This window comes from Typopeltis vanoorti, chromosome 5 (assembly GCF_054136105.1).
Source record: "Typopeltis vanoorti isolate ZY-2024b chromosome 5, IOZ_Tvanoo_1.0, whole genome shotgun sequence".
NCBI lineage: Eukaryota > Metazoa > Arthropoda > Arachnida > Uropygi > Thelyphonidae > Typopeltis > Typopeltis vanoorti.
The window spans coordinates 162,988,727-163,006,467 of NC_143553.1; the positions used below are offsets into that span (position 1 = coordinate 162,988,727).

At 38.6% G+C, this 17,741-nt stretch overlaps 1 protein-coding gene across 1 annotated transcript in view; it reads left to right on the top strand.

Moving 5' to 3' along the window:
• Nucleotides 1-17,741, top strand: part of LOC150107016 (cell adhesion molecule Dscam1-like) — a 754,963-nt gene that overhangs the window by 168,298 nt on the left and 568,924 nt on the right. The window lies entirely within an intron of this gene.

The following is a 17,741-nucleotide window of genomic DNA, read 5'->3' on the forward strand; positions in this document are numbered from 1 at the left end:
AAGTGATTTCGGATGAACACATCTTATCGACAATACAATTCTCTTCACCGATTTCCTTTACTCCCACATCGATTGTCGATAGTAAACTCTCACACGTTCTTCTTCTTTTCGTTACAGTGTATTGCTCTCAGAAATTTCACATTTAAGAGAGCTTTTACAGTTCCCATTTACTAGAAGTTTCGCTTAGAAGGGTAAAAAAATTAGTTGATATTTATATAATTAAAGAATCCAGTCGTAGTATTGAATAACAAATTAATGTTTTATGAGTAACTGAAAGAAAATCCTTATTAACATTCTCTCTCTCTCTCTTGTAAGTTGTTTTAGATGGCATCGATATCACTTGATACAAACACATTAATCCATTGAAGGTCACAGATGTAAGAGAAATGTTTCATATAATAACCATTGAAGGAGTTTTGGGGTTGTGTCTTAAGATTATTCTAAGCAGCTAATGCTATGCAGCAATAAGAAGAAATTCATTTAATATGTAGATTAATATAGATTATATATTGACAGCAATTTCAAAATTATTCGTACATATGTTAAATTTTGTTTCGTTTTATATATATATATATCTATATCTATCTATATATATATATACATTAAATATTTTAAGTAAATCTGCAGCCAAATTAATTAAATGTGTCATTGTATATACCGTTTGTATTTCAGCATATTGCAAAAATAAAATTATTACAAATTAGGTCAAATAAAGTTTCATTTAGCATATTATAAAAATAATGCAACATGTTGAATAATATATTATATTATAAAAATAAAAGTATTACAAATTAGGAATAGAATATAAGTTAAGTTTTATATTAGAAAATTTTATCATAATATAAATAAAATTTGTTTAGATAAAATATTAGAAACTACGATCACAGATTAAAATAAATTTAGTTTATATAACATAATAAATAGAGTAAAATAATGATACACCATTTTTGTTTAAATATATGATGAAATAAGAATTAGATATTAGAATTATCATATTACAGGATATGAATCCAATACCCTTGGAGGGTAATGGATGGCAATGCTGTACCAATGAAGTTTAACTGAGGTTCGGCTGTTGCTGTTATCCCCCAAGGGCGCTGAGATTCGAGAGTTTTTGAGTTCGCTCTCTTAGGGTTTTTGCCTTAAGGGAGCAATTTGAGTCTCCGGAGAAAGTGTTCTCCGGCACGGCCCGCTGAGGGGCTTTGTCGGTGAATGATTTCCTTCGGAAAATATGAGCGGTTCTGCTCGGTGGTGGTGTGTGGGTGGAAGGCCATCACTGAGTGGAGCCACCGCTGAGATGGACGGTCTTTCGCCCACGATTGAGTGGCCTAGGGATCGTCCGAATTTTTAGAGACGGCTTTACCTTTAAATATGGCAATGCTGTACCAATGAAGTTTAACTGAGGTTCGGCTGTTGCTGTTACCCCCTTGGGTGATGAGATTCGAGAGTTTTTGAGTTCGCTCTCTTAGGGCTTTTGCCTTAAGGGAGCAATTTGAGTCTCCGGGGAGAGTGTTCTCCGACACGGCCCGCTGAGGGGCTTTGACGGTGAATTAAATTATATTTTTAGAGACGGCTTTACCTTTAAATATGGCAATGCTGTACCAATGAAGTTTAACTGAGGTTCGGCTGTTGCTGTTACCCCCTTGGGTGATGAGATTCGAGAGTTTTTGAGTACGCTCTCTTAAGGTTTTTGCCTTAAGGGAGCAATTTGAGTCTCCGGGGAAAGTGTTCTCCTGCACAGCCCGCTGAGGGGCTTTGTCGGTGAATGATTTTCTTCGGAATTTGAGCGGTTCTGCTCAGTGGTGGCGTGTGGGTGGAAGGCCAACGCTGAGATGGACGGTCTTTCGCCCACGATTGAGTGGCCTAGGGATCGTCCGAATTTTTAGAGACGGCTTTACCTTTAAATTAAATATGGCAATGCTGTACCAATGAAGTTTAACTGAGGTTTGGCTGTTGCTGTTACCCCCCAGGGGTGCTGAGATTCGAGAGTTTTTGAGTACGCTCTCTTAAGGTTTTTGCCTTAAGGGAGCAATTTGAGTCTCCGGGGAAAGTGTTCTCCTGCACAGCCCGCTGAGGGGCTTTGTCGGTGAATGATTTTCTTCGGAATTTGAGCGGTTCTGCTCAGTGGTGGCGTGTGGGTGGAAGGCCATCACTGAGTGGAGCCAACGCTGAGATGGACGGTCCTTCGCCCACGATTGAGTGGCCTAGGGATCGTCCGAAAATTTTTAGAGACGGCTTTACCTTTAAATATGGCAATGCTGTAGCTAATGAAGTTCTAACTGAGGCTCGGCTATTGCTGTTACCCTCCTGTCATGATCAGAGCTTTAATTGCTCAATAACACCTTATCCCTACACTGTCCTCTACAGATAACGGGGAAGATGAAAAGCATTCTTGCTTCGCCCCTTTAAGCCAGTCCTTATAAGGACTATCATATTACAGAACATGGTTTTTGTTGGATGTAGAGATGATAGATAGTCCTTTTTTTAGGACTTCCAGGGTAACAAATGGCAATGCTGAACCAATGAAGTTTAACTGAGGTTCGGCTGTTGCTGTTACCCTGCTGATTTTCGAGAGTTCGCTCTCTTAGGGTTTTTGCCTTAAGGGAGCAATTTGAGTCTTCGGGGAAAGTGTTCTCCGGCACGGCCCGCTGAGGGGTTCTTGTCGGTGAATTATTTTCTTCGGAATGAGCGGTTCTGCTCGGTGGTTGGTTTCACTGAGTGGAATCAACGCGGAGATTTGGACGGTCTTACGCCCACGAATGAGTGGCCTAGAGATCGTCTGATTTTTTGAGATTTTACCCCTTTACTTAAACATAGGGTAACGAATAGCAGTGCTGTAGCCAATGAAGTTTTAACTGAGGCTCGGCTATTTTGATATTATGATAAAGGAGAAAAAATTATGCGATAAAGGAAAATATTGTGATAAAGGGGAAAAAAACATATATATATATTTAAATTATAAATTAAGGTGATATTAAATCCCACATTGTTTTAAAACCGAATAAGAAACTCAAAGATTAGAATCAGAGAGTTTCATGCCGAATATAGTATAGTAACCTTATAGTAGATACTTTTATAGTAAACTATAAAAGTATCGGCGACTACTAGCGTGAGCTAATGCGCATAATCCATCGGCTATTAATTTGGTCTAGCTACTCACTGATGAAACCTCAACGTGACCTCCCACCATAATGTAATAACAGCATACATTTCCTAGGAAATGTGTTTTTACATTATGGAAAATACCAAGAATAGCGATCTGAACTTTATATCTTTGCTGCGAGTTGTCCGAGATTGTACTACGTACTTGGACTACTTGCATTAGCTCACGCTAGTAGTCGCCGATACTTTTCTAGTTTACTATATTCGGCATGAAACTCTTTGATTCAGATCTTTGAGTTTCTTATTTTCTTATTCGGTTTTGAAACAATGCGGGATTTAACATCCCCTTAATTTAAATAATGTCACATCGCCGAAATGAAGCCTATTGGCTCTTTATATTTAAGTAACACACGCACATTTGGCCCACCCCGTATCCGCGGGGTTTGGTTCCATCGTCTTCCGCGGATAGTAGCAACCCTATATATACTATGTTTTTTCCAATACATAAATACCTATGACGAAGTTTAATTTATAAATTACGCACAGTAAGAGAGTAACAATAATAAAGCAGAACAATCATAACAACATACTGTAATAAAGTTATCTGAATCTGAATGGAATCTCAGCAACCTCAGATGTGTTTAGCTTTCTCCACCTTTGCAACCTTGGTGTTGGACAAGCTCTGCGATCAGCCGAATTGTCTATTACTAAAAGAAAGAGCCATACGGCTTCATTTCGGCGAGGTAAAATTACATAAGCAAAGTAAATATTAGATCCAACATTATTTCAAAGCTGAATGTTTGTAGAGACTATTAAAGTTTCGTAAGTTGACATTTCGTATGTTAATATCTTCGAACTGGGATTGACCGCGGATAGGTGAAACCGCGAATACGAGGGTCCTACTGTATTATGATATAAGGGAAAAATAAAACATATAGTTATATAAATTCCATTATATAACTAATTCCAACTGTAATTCAGTTATTTTGAGAAAGAAATTGAACTTCGTTTGAGACTGCGCAATCCAATCGAATGAAAATGGCATAAAATGAAGAAAGAAAAATAAAGTGGACCATTATTATTTTTAACTGGATTTTCAGAAATTTATGTGCTACAAAAATAAACCAAATCGCAATATTTAATTTTAGATTTTATTAAATTTGAAAGATATTTATATTGACTTTTAATAAGGTGATTTTAAATCCATGATATATTCCATTTTAGCAGTTTCTTTTTTCTTTGCTGTCATTGTTTATCCATCGTGTCCTTCAAATCTAACAGTCTAATACCGATGTTCAGTATACGCATGCGCGAATGTAGTCAATTCAAAAAGGCATTTACAGAGGGAAATCGGGTCTGTCATATGCACACACACAACAGCTCATTTCTTCCAAGCGTATTGGCACAAAAATAAGACAAAAATCAAAGTTATTTGCTTTTTAGATGTTTCCCAATGTAAGAAAAAATAGGACGATTCGTAAAAGATTGTCAATAAGAATACAATAACGAAGTGTTTTATGGAAGCGGCGGAACATATCTGCATTGGGATTACTTTTTGATTGCTAACTGACGCGCATGAATTAGAAAGCTGTCGTGTTGGATGGAACTCAAACAAGTCTTTTAATGATGCATATTATTGATCCTATTGCAAGCATGCATTGTCAATATAATCGTGCTATAATTGGTGATATTATTTATCATTCTAACAGGCAAAGAGATTTGAAAATGGTCTTTAGGTTGTTTTCGGTATTTATCGGAGCAATTTGACCTCTTTCACCAATAGAGAAACACGTTTCCATCGATTCCTTTAGCTGGAGTTATATCCACTTAAAATGCGTCACTTAAATTATTAGTGAAAGCAAAAAAATAACAGCAGTTAATTTCGCAAATATAATCAAGAAACAGTGCACTGAACAGTGCACCTAAATGCTGCATACAAATGATCATTTAATGAATCTACCCATTTTAATAGATATTTCGAAGCTACACAGCGCTGGAGGTGAAAATTTTAATATATTTAAATTAAAACTAAACATAATTATCGTCATTATTTCTTGGAAATAGATTATATTTGGACTCGGCGTATCATTATTAAGTGAATACTAGGAACATCGAAATGGATTTTTATTTTTAATTAAATGGCATTGTCATATCAAAGCAATTCTATTAGATAACTAATTCAAACTGTAATTCAGTTATTTCGAGAAAGAAATTGAACTTCGTTTGCGACTGCGCAATCCAATCGAATAAAAATGACATAAAATGAAGAAAGAAAATAACGCAACGAAAATCGCTGGCATTAGGGAGGTGAGGGGGCAAGGGTAAAGATTGTGTATGTCATAATGAGAATCCTGAAACCAATTTTGATACTTTCATGTGTTTAATTAATCTTATTTTAGCAAGATTTAAGGTCTTCAATTTACAAACGCAACTATTAAAAGTAATTTGTATGATGCAATAGAAGAACGAGATTCAAAGATGAAATGTATTATTGTTCTTGTCTTCATATATATATATATATATATATATATATATATATATATATATATATATATATATATATATATATATATATATATATATATATATATATATATATATAAGAGGAGACAGACTACTAGAAGAACAGAATGGACTCCGAGTAGGCTGTTCTTGCTTAGACTCAATTTTCACTCTAAAATTATTAATTGGAAAGAGAAGAAAATTTGGAAAAGAAACGCACGTGGCCTTCATTGGTTATGAAAAAAACCCTTGATAAAATTAATAGACAAAAGTTATTAAATATATTAACCGATCTAAATGTACCAAACCAGCTCTTACAGCCTATTGAAAAAAAAATACACAAACGAAATAAAAAATAAAATAGCATTAAAATTTGAACAAATATTAGAATGGAAAGACGTTAAAATTGAAAGATATTGACTTTCAAAGTAGAAAACCCAGTCAGTAAGAAGTAAAATAGCAATAGATAATAAAATATTAGAACAAGTAACTACTTACAAATACCTGGGATGCGACTTATCATATAAAAATGAAAAAGATATAGACAATGTCAAATTTTGTTTAAGTATAAACGACATAATAAATAATATATTTAAACCATCCTTGGTACAAAAAAAAAAAAAACATAACAGAATCAAACTACATAACATTCTGTCTAAACCAACTTTAGTATATGGAAGTGAACATGCACCATAAAAAGAAGAATGAAAAACGGATTCAAACAGCAGAAACGAAATTTCTGAGAAAAACAGTCGGATATACCAAATATCTGAATTAAATGTATAGTAGGAGACTACTAAAAATACTATACAGATATAAAATAAATGGAAAAAGAAGAATTGGAAGACCAAGAAAGCGATGACATGAAACCAGAATATGGCACTTGGCCTAAAATCCATGATAGGAAGAAGAAGAAGAAAATGATGTTTCTCTAATCCATATGCAAAAAAAAAAAAAGTATCTAAATTGATTTAAAAAGGAAGGATAACAAGGGAAGAGTATTATCAAAATAGCATTTTATTCTGGCCATTAGTTAAATCATGTTGCAGTATGCAGTGTTAGAGGCACACTAGTTGATTGGAAAACGTACGTTTATAGTCTGGTCATAAACATGTACAACACACTCGATTTTCTTTCAGCCAAGGATGAAATGACCAGTTTCAGACGGTGACGGAGAAAGTTCTGGGATCAACAGAATTTCCTGGAAATCCCAACATATTCCTGGATCAGAAACTCCTCGCTAATTTTCCCCAGCATAGTTTGTCTGGAATGCAAAGAATGTTTGTTTACACACAAAACAGATCGGTAAAACAATAAAATGCAGTTCTCCGTGACAAGAACTGTTGCCATAGTTACCAATAATAAATCGACTTCGACATAAATCTCGTCTGTGTCGTACTTTCATTTCCGTCATGCTTAACGAGTGGTTAGTTAAATCCCGACAACAGACGCTTATCGCTCGGTTCTTCCTGTGGTTAATGACGTGCTAAATCGTCCTTCCCCGGAGCTGCTTGAACCTGGCGTTCCAGCATGTCACACTGAAATCGGAGCTTCCATTAGGAGTTGCTGAGTTGCTTTTCGTTGCAGGGGCTGTCGTGTGGAGGTTAATGCCTGTTGCCAAGCTGCACAGCGCGGGATCTTTGGAGCGTTCCTAAAGACTCGCTGGATACCGTCTAACTCCCTAATGACCGCCATAAATAGCGTTAATTACGGACGGGCAATTTTCAGCTGGCCACGCTCGGTGATTACCGGACTAGGATAATATTTTATCATCACCTTATTAGCTCCTCGGCTGTTGCAATATTTACGTTCAGTTTTTATTATGTACAATATCATTAGCTTGGTCGCCGTTTGCTGTTTCCGAGGCTCCCTTGTCGGTCCTATCAAGACCCAAAAGTCGACGTCAATGCAGAATCAAAGATTGCCACAAACCCGGCATTTTGGATCTCGCCATTGTTAACGTAGCAGCTTCATAGAACGAGAGCAGCGCCATCTTTAGTTGTGTAAATAGATGCTAATGAACAAGAGGTGGTTACTGCAAATAGCTTTGGTGAGGTGTTAAGTTTGCTCTTTACGCATCGTTAGTTTTCTTAAGTTGTTTTAAAGTACTGAAGTACGCGAACAATATCAAAGATGTGTGTGTGTGTGTGGAGCTATTGATTATATGTACACCGTTTGGGGACGGAAGAGATACACTGTTTCTTTTTAAAGACTAGGTGTCTAAGGAATGCACTTTGCCTACCAAGTAATAAAAACACATTAGCAAATTATAACGTTTGTAAATTACTCTTTTTTTTTCAGTTCTCATTCCAAAGAAACAAAGAAAAAAGCTTAAACATGTCACCTTGGCTGCATTGGACCATCAATTTCCGCCTGAGTAATTGACTTTTGTTGTTTTTTTATTTGTTTTTTTTTTTCTCCACTAAAACTACTGAGATAACGTCTTCCGAATCGTCTTCCATGCTCAAACAACAAAGAGAAATAATAAAGCACCTCCCAGAAGATACCAGTAGCCACATTTACTAGATAAACACGATTTTTTTTGCTTGTTCTAGCAAACTCCAGCAGCGAAAAATCAAGTTTTTTTGCATCCATTCTCTAACTACTCATTCCTCCACGGCAAAAGAAAACAAATAATAAAAAAATGGCTCTTGTGTTAAGGGAGAATCGATGCCATTGTCAGGTGTTGTTAACAATGAAACCATAGAAGGCAGTTTATGTAGATTCTATTGGCGATTCTGACGATACATTTAAAGAATGATCTTTTTGTTCTTTTGCTGGATTAATCTTTTAATTAAAGTACGCAAAAATTGGCACACCGTCGACTGAAGGTGTGTGTAGACCGTCGACTGAAGGCATGTTTTTATTTCCGTAGTCACAAAGGAGAAATATAGATAAATCAATAACTTAATTAATTATAACATTCACAATCTTAATTTCTGCAGTTCACTCTATTAAAACATCACATCGACCCACCTTGTGTGAAATACATTTTTTTTTCTTTTTTCTTTTTTTTCATCGAAGTGAAAATGTGAACGATGCATTTCTTGTTCATTGCTCAATTAGTGTTGGATAATTTTCATTCTTCTATTCGTAAAAGTCAATTACGAACCTTTCTTGTTCTTTATAACTTCGCTCTTTCGTTCTAACTTTAATATAATTCTTACACGCTTTATCATTTAAACTCTAAAATAAAATAATTTCGCTCGGTCACACTTAATTTATGGCGTTTTCGTAAATGACATAATGCTGTTTTCTTTCTTTCTTTCTTTTTTTTTTCCTTTTAATTTCTTTCCTCTATGTGTATAATTTATAAGTATAAATTGTAACAACTTTCTTGTTTAACCTAAGTGCATAGACGAGTATGAAATATTATTCAAAAAAAAAAAAAAAGAGAGATGAGAATATTTCATTAATATCAGAAACATTCTGAACATACGATCGTTATATAATTCTCATTTTATACCATAATAATAATAACAATAATAATAATAAATTTTATTATGTATTTAATTTTAATTTTTAATAATAGCTTTTAACAAACTCTTTAATTAATTCAGAATTTAATTAGAATATTATAATACACCTTTTAATTTTTTTATAAATTTAAATATAAATTTTACGTTTCTAGTGTTACTTGTAGTAGAAAGAACGAAAAAAAATTGAAGGAAAAAGTCCTTTTTAGGACTTCCAGGGTAACAAATGGCAATGCTGTAGCCAATGAAGCTTTAACTGAGGCTCGGCTATTGCCGTTACCCAGCCATGACTAGAGCTATTAGCTCAATATTAGCTCAATAATACCCCATCCACATAGATTTTATTCAACCAGATGACGGGATAAAGAGTCAAGGACTCAGTCCATCGCCCAGTTCTTTTAAGAACTTACTTGTAGTGAGAATGTTATAAATATAAATACGAGCGCAAAAGGGCGCGAACTTCAATGTTTTTTGCGACGGAGAAATGCAAATAACGGCTCGCGTATTAGTTCAGTGCGATAGTTTTGAATGATAAATGATATATATAGAGGTAAGCGTTCTTCATTTTCTGAAATTTCATATGCTATTGATTTGCGCATTTAGCTAATCACTTGATATTGCTAGCAATCCTTTTCATCTGCAATATCCTCTACAAAATTTCTGCTGGCAGGTCTCAAGACCTGCGGGATTTCTAATTGCGATCATAAGCAATTTTCCAATCACTACCTACTAGATATAACAACAAATAAAACAGACATGGATAATATTACTGATCTGCTAGAGCATCTAAACAAAGAGCAAGCATTAAAATTGTTTAAATTACTGCTTTAAAAATTTGATACTGAATGGCCAGGTTTCCTAAACCTGTACACACAGCCGGAAGAATCCGATGATATGGAGAGCGAAGTGGAAGAGATTAATGACACATCCATCTCCCTGCCCGAGAGCCTCAGTCAGACGGTCTTCACAGGAGAACAGACGGGCAAGAGACGTAGAATCGAGGATGATCATGTGGAAAACGAAACACCCTCACAAATAGTCCCGGAAAAAAGGGAAAAGGTCCCTCCGGTAATTCTCCGAGAAAAGGAAAAATGGACCACAGTTGCAAGAAACCTAAGAGAACATCAAATTGGATACTCCTGGGCCAGAAACACCGACGAAGGTGTAAAAATTCAACCAACAACAGTCACAGACTACAGAGGAATAACAAAAATGATGGATAACAACAAACTACAGTACCACACCTTCGCACTAAGCAGCGAAAGAAATCTAAAGGTTCTACTGCGAGGTGTCACCGAAGGCATTACCTCCGAGGAGATTGCGGCTGACCTTACCCAGCAGGGCCTAACACCTATCAAAGTCAGCCGGATGTACAGATCCGATAAACAACCGATGCCATTAGTATTGGTTGAGATACAGAACACACAAAGACAAATTTATGACATAACTGCGGTCTGTGGACTTAAAATATCAACAGAGCCACTCAGGAAAAGGGCATCAGCAGGGCAATGCCATCGTTGCCAAAAGTTTGGCCATGCCCAAAGACTCTGTAAAGCCGAGTTCAGATGCCTGAAGTGTGGCGAGAAGCATCAAACCATTACATGCACAAAAGCAAGAACCACACCAGCCAAATGTGCCAACTGTGGAGGTCCCCACCCAGCAAACTACAAAGGATGCAGCCACCATCCCAGAAATCACGGAACTACAAGACCCGTCCAAACTCCCCCAATCTGGATCACCACTCAAAGCATCTCTGCTGCACAGTCATCAAACCTTCAAAACCCAATCCATAAAAGTCAGGAAAGGGCTCAACCTTCCACCAAGACCTATGCAGAAGCAGCCCGCCCAAAGGACACAATACAAAGCAATCAAATAGGCTCCAACATCACAGCAATACTGACTGCTTCGCTAGCCACTATGCTGCAGGAATTCAGCAGAACAAACCCAACTCCATCCTCCACAAAGAGATTCCTGCAAGGAACCCATTCCATACTCACAGCACTCATCTATGAATAAAACAAAAGTAAAACCTAACTCGCTTCTAATTGCAGCCTGGAATGCCAATGGCCTCACCAACAAAACATTAGAACTACAGGAATTCGCACAAAGACACAACCCGGACATAATGCTGATCAACGAGACCCACCTAAGACCGCCAACAACCCAAAAGTGAGAGGATACACAATATACCGAACGGATAGACTCAGCTCCAGAGGGGGAGGCATTGCCATCTACATCAAACCATACCTCCACCACAATGCCATATCCAACCCACAGACTACAGACCTGCAAACCACAGGAATACAAGTCCACACAAACAATGCTGGAAGCCTCAAGATATTTGCTGCCTACAACTCACCAAGCAATCCTCTACTGGCAACAGACCTGGATGCAGTCCTCGGCACCACAGACCCCACCATCATAGTAGGTGACTTGAACGCCAAACACACAGCATGGTTCAGCACCACCAACAACAGAAGTGGTCGCATACTACACAACTATTCAACACTTAACTCAGTTGTGGTAGCAGGACCCACTGAGCACACTCATTACAGCCCTCATGGCAGATCAGATGTACTTGATATAGCTATCCTTAGAAACAACAGTTATCAATACAAACTAGAGACGCTCAGTGCACTATCATCCGACCACAACCCAATCCTGATCAAACTTGGCAGGCTAGACCAACTGGCCCACCAGCACACCTTCATATCGTGGGATAGGCTAGCTAAAATCCTACCAGAATACATTGGTCCTGTACCAATCATCCACAAAAAAGAAGACATAGATGAAGCAATAAGCAATTTAACAAGCCAAATTAAAAAAGCACTAGAAGCAGTCACCAAAACCACAACCAACCACCCATCCGGTCGGCTCCCAGAAAACATAATGGACCTCATCAGAACAAAAAACAAAGCCAGGAAAAGATACCACAACACAAGAGCCCCACAGGACAAGAAAACTCTGAACAAGTTGAACAACCAAGTCAGAAAAGCACTTCAAATCCACAGGAACCAGGATTGGGACAATAAACTATCATCACTCAACCCAGAAGATCACACAATATGGAAATTTCTGAAGATTCTGCGCACTAAACACAATCCCCTACCGCCCATGCAAACTACTCATGGAACGGCGCACACTGATAAAGAAAAAGCAGAAGCAATAGCAGAAAACCTAGAAAAACAATGCAGCCCATCATATGATAATATAAACATCACCCACATATATAAAGTCCACCAGCAGGTCAAGCGTACCTTAAGTCAGTCCGAAGACAAACCAGCCAGCATCACCCCCCCCCCCACTACTCCAGTTGAAATAACCAACATCATAAAACATCTAAACAACAAAAAAGCTCCAGGGCCAGATGGAATTACTAACAGAATCATCAAATTACTTCCTAGAAAGGCTATTATGCACCTGGTTAACATAACCAATGCAATATTGAGGATACAACACTTCCCCTCTGCATGGAAAACAGCAGACATCATACCAATAAAAAAGCCAGGAAACAATCCGCAACTCCTGCAAAGCTACCGTCCAATAAGCCTACTTTCCAACCTGGGAAAGATTGCTGAAAAAATTATCCTTTCAAGACTACAAGAAAAATCCGACCAATTAGGAATAATTCCAAACGAACAATTCGGCTTCCGCCGTATGCACAGCACGGTGCAACAAATACACCGACTAGTGGAGCATATCACTCAAGGCTACAACTGGAACCTTCACACAGCTGCAGTTTTTCTGGATATTGCGAAGGCCTTTGATAAGGTATGGCATCAAGGATTACTCTATAAACTCATTCAGGCCAACATTCCAACAAACCTTACCCGTCTAATAAAATCATACCTCACTGACAGATTATCCATGCAGATAAAAATAAATGGCACCATCTCAACTAGGCGCAAAATCCTGGCAGGAGTACCACAGGGATCTATTTTGGCTCCTTTACTTTTCACAATCTACGTGGCTGACATTCCACAGAACCTGAGGACTACCATCACAGCCCTATATGCTGACGACACAGCCATAATGACAAGATCTCTCCGCCCACACCTGTCGATCAGTCGTCTCCAGGATACTATCACAAAGCTAGAGAAATGGTTATCCGACTGGAGGATACAAGTAAACCCCGTCAAAAGCTCAGCTATACTGTTCACCAGACGCAAAGCCTTCATCCAAGATGATATTGAACTTCTCGGAAAAAAGATACCATGGCAGACAGAAGCCAAATACCTTGGAGTACAGCTAGACAAAAAGCTAAATTTCAACAGCCACATCAAGCTCATAGGCACAAAGACATCCAGAACCATAGCCCAACTCTATCCCCTGATCAATCGCAACAGCAAATTGGATAAACTCAACAAGCTGTTATTATATAAGATGGTAATTCAACCAGTAATCACATATGCATCCCCGGCATGGAGTCACACATCCAAATCTAACATCCAGAAACTACAGAGGATACAAAACAAATACCTGCGGATGATCTTAGACGCCCCATGGTTCGTCAGAAACACGCAGATCCACAGAGAGACCGGAACCCCTGACATCCGTTCTCTCCTTCATGACCATGCGGAAAAGTTCTTCAGCAAGGCACATTCTCATCCCAATCCACTAATCAGACAAGCTTCCAGTTATAGTGAACATGACTATCAAAAACACAAAAGACCCAAGGCAATCCTGCTTTCAGCAGAACAAAGCTAACTCCATAGTTCACAAAGTGCGAGCATAAGTCTCACAACCTCCCCCATCAAGCTTCTCCACACAGATAAAGGGGAAAATAAAAATCATTTTATGCTTCACCCAGCAAGCCAGTAACGTTGTTGTTGTTGTACTTGTAGTGATACTTTTATATAGGTGCTATCTATATCCAATTCCGTGAAGAGAAGAATTCGGATGGTGTTGGTTTTCGATTGAATTGGTAGCCATGAATTGAATTGTGGAATGACTTTTGTAAGTGATACTTGGTGCAGATGAGTTCAGAAGATGTTGCCATTTTATGCCAGTGCTTTTATCTAAAAAAATTCGGAGTTTTGCAGAAGTTCCTGCCAGGCTACAGCCGCACGGTAAGCGTCCCCCCCTCCCCAGCTTCTGACACTTCACATTGATAGACATGGAAAAACAGATGAGACGATATCTGAGGAAGTATATCATGAATTCATCACGATAAGGCGAGCTGCTTAAGCAGGCTGGAAAAGGTGAAACTTTATGATACGTTTTCCTCCCCAAGAGTCACAGGCGATGACGCCGCTGAAATGGAGGAACAGTTGGAATTGGTGGTCTCTACTCCCTAAGATTTTGAAGATGTTCGCGCACGCAAGAAGCGCAAAACAACCGTAGAACCACCCATAGATAAAGAAATGGAACAAAACGGTCCAGTTTCGGACTCCACTGCTTCTCCCAAAGAAAAGGTGCCTCCGATCATACTAAGAGAAAAACACAGATGGTCAACTCTAAGATCTACAATGCCCAGTTTACACATTGGTTATACAATGGCCAAAAATGTGGATGAGGGTATCAAGATACAACCCGCCACAGTGTCAGATTATAGAAAATTAACAAAGGAAATGGACGTCAGAGGTATTCAGTACCATACATTCTCACTCAGTTCAGAAAAAAAATTAAAAGTGGTCCTCCGTGGCTTCTGTGAAGACATTGATCCAGAAGAAATAGCTGCTGATCTTAACTTACAGGATCTGCCTCCTACTAAGGTCAGCAGAAAGTATAGATCTGACAAGACTTCCATGCTGTTAGTCCTCGTAGAGATCCATAACATATCCAAACCTATTTGCAACTTAAAATCAATCTGAGGGCTCATCATCACACCAGAGTCACTCCGGAAAAGGGCATCTTCTGGGTAATGCCACAGGTGCCAAAAGTATAGCGACGCCCAAAAACTGTGTAAAGCTGAATTTAAATGTCTGAAATGTGAGCATAGCCATCCAAACAATATCTGTACAAAGCCGAAAACCATCTCGGATAAATGTGCCAACTGCGGTGGCCCTCATCCTGCCAACTATAAGGGACGTACTCAGCACCCAAAGAACAGGCGGTTGGAGACAGCTAAACAGTTCCCCTCCTCTACAAGAATACCAGAGGCACCTGCACCACAGCCGGAGGCTCGGCGGCCAGAGTCGGAGGCCTTCAAAGATACAGGGTGCCAAAGGCAAACAAAAAGTTATGCAGATGTGGTCCGTACAAACATATCAACACCACAACAGTATCTACAAACCTGACAACTATTTTTACGGCCTCTCTATAAAATATGCTACAAGATGTCATACCATTCAGCAACATCCACTAAAAGATTCCTATGCGAAACACAGGCCATCCTCACAGCACTTATAGATGAACAGAAACAAACTAATTCCAGCCTCACTTCAGATTGTTGCATGGAATGCAAATGGCCTTAGAAACAAAATTTTAGAGCTCCAACACTTTACTCAGAGATATCAGCCAGATGTTGTTCTAATAAGCGAGACATATCGAAGACCCTCGGACAGCCCTAAAATAAGGGGTTATCTCCTATACAGAACCGACAGGTTAAACTATAGAGGCGGCGGCACTGCCATCTTCATTAAAAATTATATCACACACCATTCTGTAAACAATCCTCCAACCACTAACCTTGAAATCACAGGCGTGGAGGAATTCATTAGCTCGGCTGCCAGACTGATAATCTACTCAGTTTACAACCCACCTTTAAAAACACTGCTGGATTATGATCTAAATGCCATCTTAGGCATCAGAGAGTCCATCATTATTGCCGGACACTTAAACTCCAAGCACCCTTCCTGGAATTGTAGAACCACCAACAAGAATGGCTGCATCCATTCCAACTACATAGGATCAAACTATGCTGTTGTGGCAGGCTCCACCGAATCAACTCATCTCAGTACGTTTGGCACTGCTGACATCCTGGATGTAGCTATCCTGCAAGATATTAAACTTCACTAAAGCCTAAAATCATTGAACGAGTTGTCATCTGATCATTACCCAATTCAACTACAGCTGGGAAAACAAGAATACCTGTCTCCTCCCTCTCACTCATTTATGTCGTGGGAAAGATTGTCAAAAGTACTCCAGGATTGCATTGGACCTGTTCATTCCTCATATACGTTCAAAAGAAGATGTTGAAACCGCAGTCACAAGCCTCATCCAACAAATTAACTCCGCTATAATGGCAGCCATCTCCTACAAATCTGTCCCCAAGCCTGATCATCTGCCTGAAGACATTATGAATTTGATCAGAGAAGAAAAACAGTTCTTAACAGACTAAATGGGCAAGTGAGAGATGCACTCAAAGCTCACAGAGACCAAGTGTGGGGAAGAAAAGTTAGCTTCTATCTCACTTACTGAGCACTCTATCTGGGGACTACTGAGGAATATCAGAAACAAAGGCAGATCCCTTCCCCCTATACTTTCTGACCAGGGCCTTGTTCACACAGACGTAGAAAAGGAAGAAGCCATAGCAAAAAATTTAGAAAAGCAGTGCAAACCTTCGTATGAAAACTTAGACTTCGATCACTTGTGTAAACTTCACAGACAGGTCAGACAATCATTAAAACTCCCATACCGATGCTGACCATATTGCACCCACATTACCTGCTGAAATATATGATATTATAAAAAATTTAAAGAACAAAAAAAAAAAAAACGCACCTGGTCCAGATGGCATTACAAATAGGGTGATCAAGCTGCTGTCCAGAAAAGCTGCAGTGCACCTGACCATAATAATAAATGCAATCTTAAGGTTTGACTATTTTCCTCCCACTTGGAAATTGACTGATGTAATTCCAATTCATAAGCCAGACAAGGACTCGCACCTGCCTCACAATTATCGTCCTATCAGCCTAATCTCCAATTTGGATAAGACTGCAGAGAAGGTCATCCTCTCAAGACTTCAAACTTCAGTAAATGAACTAAACATCCTCCCTAAAGAACAATTCGATTTTCGGCAACACAATAGTACTACCCAACAAATCCTCAGAATACTTGAATATATTACCACAAGCTACAAATGGCGTCAATACACTGGAGCTGTTTTTCTAGATCTATCCAAAGCATTTAACAAAATACGGCACTTCGGATTGCTACATAAACTTATCTCAGCGGGTATCTCACTGAAAATGGTACAACTAATTAGATCATATCTACAGAATAGAAGCATGCATGTCAAGATCAATGTTACTACCTCCCCAGCACCATATCTTGGCCGGAGTACCGCAGGGATCCCTGCTGTACATGTCAGACATCATGCACAACCCAATATTATCAATCATGGCCCTATATGCAGATGATACAGCATTATTAGCCAGATCTCTTCGGCCACACCTCATTACTAAAATGCTTCAAGAAAACTTTCTAAAGTTAGAGAGATGGTTCTCCGAATGGAGACTACAAGTGAATCCCCAAAAAAGCGCAGCCATTCTCTTCAAGAAAAGGTCGATATCTCCTGCAGCAGACGTCTTACTATTCAATACTAAAATTCCCTAGCAGACAGAAACAAAATACCTTGGTGTCGTGCTCGACAAAAAATTAACTTTTAACTAACACATCAAGACTACGTGTGCAAAGGCATCTAAATCCATCGCCCAGATCTATCCCCCTAATTAAGAGTAACAGCAAGCTAACATCAGAATCAAATTGCTTTTATAC